Source organism: Mustela lutreola, chromosome 6 (genome assembly GCF_030435805.1).
Source record: "Mustela lutreola isolate mMusLut2 chromosome 6, mMusLut2.pri, whole genome shotgun sequence".
NCBI classification, from domain to species: domain Eukaryota; kingdom Metazoa; phylum Chordata; class Mammalia; order Carnivora; family Mustelidae; genus Mustela; species Mustela lutreola.
Window position 1 is genome coordinate 25,026,414 of NC_081295.1, and position 2,990 is coordinate 25,029,403.

The window sequence follows — 2,990 nt, forward strand, 5'->3', positions numbered from 1 at the left end:
CTACCCACTAGAATCCAGGAGTGTCTGCTCCTCAGCCGTGATGACCAAAAATGTTACCACTTAATTGTCACATGCCCCCTGGGAACAAAATGTCCCCTATTGATAACCACTGATTTAGGGAATGAGAAAACTCCAAAATTATCTCTAGGGAAATACCAAAAGCAGGCTTATCCTGGCCAGAGAATACCCAAAAGACTCAGGACCTAGAGGTAGCAAGCAGAAGACAGGATTTTGGCTGACTCTCTGTGTAAGAGGTAGATTAGCTGCTCTATATCCCTCTGGTAGCGATTCCTTCTTTGAAGAGGCTGAGTCTGGGAGACTCCGGGCTCAGAGACAACAGGCACAGTTGAGGATGAAGGTTTCATACTGAATGTGGGTATTACGTAAAAATCTAATAAAGTCAGTGGAATTCTAGCCCCTTGCTCAATTCCACTCAGAGAACATTGGCATCTAGGTATGTGTTTTCCAGGCAGGAGATTGGAGGATTCATCTGGTGAAAAGCTAATCAAACCACAAAAAGAAAAAAAGAAAAAAATCTGTTGTCATTCAGATGTAATGAATTGACCTGGCCAGACCACAGTAAACCCTAACATCAGTCAGTCATCTCCCCACAACCCCTAATCTGTTTGCTTCTAATCATGTTTTCAGTGCCTTGCTACCATGAAACAGACAGCCAAGGAAGGCTAGGTGTTTTAAGAAGACTTCCAGTATGAAAGAAAAAGAAGAAAAAGAAAGAAGGAACTTAGAGAAAACCGAAATATTGTAGGGAACACATAAAAAATGTCAAGAACATCGTATGTGAACCTTCCCTTCCCAGATCTTGGTTTCTAAATACTATTCTCTATTGGGCTAGGTGAAAGAGCAGTATCCTGTTATACCAGAAAATAAAGAAATGCTCAAAACATGAAAAAGAAAATGGGAGACATCTTGAATGGTGTCCTCTAGCCCAAATGGGGACAGTTTGAGCATAAAAATAAGTAACAAAAGTATAGGATTATGACCCGTGATTAAAATAGAAGGCCCTTGGGACGCCTGGGTGGCTCAGTTGGTTGGGCAGCTGCCTTCGGCTCAGGTCGTGATCCCGGCGTCCTGGGATCGAGTCCCACATCGGGCTCCTTGTTCCGCAGGGAGCCTGCTTCTCCCTCTGACTCTGCCTTCCACTCTGTCTGCCTGTGCTCGCTCTCACTCGCTCTCTCTCTGACAACTAAATAAATAAAATCTTAAAAAAAAATAAATAAAAATAAATAAAATAAAATAAAATAGAAGGCCCTGAATCCATACTGATACAAGCAAATAAGGGGCAGGGAAAGTTCTTCCTTTTAGTAGAATATCAGCTAATGATGGAGAAGGAATGACAGAAATAGATAATCATCAGCTGGCCCCCCAGTCAGAGGTGGATGATACAGACAAGATCATCAACAGATGCCAAGCCTGGTGGTAGAAGAGCTATTGATGTATTCAGACTCTCTCCACACAAAATGCCAATCAAGACTGAGAGGGAATTTAGGACTTTACAGTGGAGGAAACTGGCTGACACCAAATGACAGGGGACCATGGGAACTATCACCAGTAGCGGAATGAGTTGATGTTGTGTGCCTGATGTAAGACACCAAGAAAGAGCAGAGCCCCATTTCTGTAGTATTTCTAAGAGTCCATGGCTCAAGTCTGGTCATGGGGTAACACTGGACACACCCAGGTTGATGGTCAAAATAAAAGGCCTGTACTCTTTTCTTTTTTTGAAATTGTGTTTTCCATTTTGTTTTTTAAAGATTAGTTTTTCTTTTCTTTTCTTTTCTTTTAGGATTTTATTTATTTATTTGACAGAAACAGACACAGTGAGAGAGGAAAACAAGCAGTGGAAGTGGGAGAGGGAGAAGCAGGCTTCCTGCTGAGGAGGGAGCCCAATGCAGGGCTCAGCCCATGACCTGAGCTGAAGGCAGATGCTTAATGACTGAGCCACCCAGGCGCCCCAGTTCATTTCTTTTAGAGAGTGAGAGAGGGAGCTAGTACAGGGGTGGAGAGCAGCAGAGGGAGAGAGAGAATCTCAAGCAGACTTTCCTGCCCAGCTCGGATCCTGACAAGGGGCTTGATCCTGCGACCTGGAGATCATGACCTGAGCCACAAAGAGTTGGCAGGCCAACTGAGTGAGCCACCTAGGTGTCCTCAAGTCATTAACAGTCATAAGAGTTTAGGCCCTTTGCTGGGTAGGTTTCCGCTCAGATCATAATCTCAGGGTCGTGAGATTGAGCCCTGTGTCAGTTTCCACACTAAGCACAGAGTCTGCTTGAGATGCTCTCTCCCTCTGCCTCTGCCGCTCCCACTCATGCTCTCTCTCTCACTCTCGCTCTCTAAAATAAATAAATAAATCTTTAAAAAAAAAAAATCATTTCAGTGTATGGTTCCATGGGGAGTCTAGACCTTAAAAAGAAAAAGAGGGATCGTTGGCAACATTTATATGAGGTCTAGCAAAGAGACCACATCTGGCACAGTAGCTGTTCTCAGGGCTATTTCTTGTTTAAATAGTCCACTGTTTCCATTAAAATTGTTTTTGTTTTTGTTTTTGGCAAAAGACAGACTGGTGAATTAAATGGAAATCTTATGAGATCCACTTACTACCTTTGCATTCTTTTAAATTTTTAGGAGTGGCACTAATTTCTGCTAGACCCTCTGTGATGCAGTATTGTTTTTGATTTATAATCTTGACTGTGTGTGTGTGTGTGTGTGTGTGTGTGTGTGTGTGTGTGTGTAGGCGAGTGGAAGTTTCAGAGCTCTCCATTTGGCTGTCTTCACTACGATAGCTCTTATCCCACAGGCCATGGAGGCAGTGTGGGGCTGATTCAATTACTGGGCATATGTATTCCAAGTGTACCTTGAGAGACCAAGAAATCCTACAGATGGGTCTGCAGAGCCAACAGATGCACTGTAAGCCACACCTGAGCCAGAACTCCATTCCTCATACAATCCCACAGGGGCCACCCAGCACAAACTGA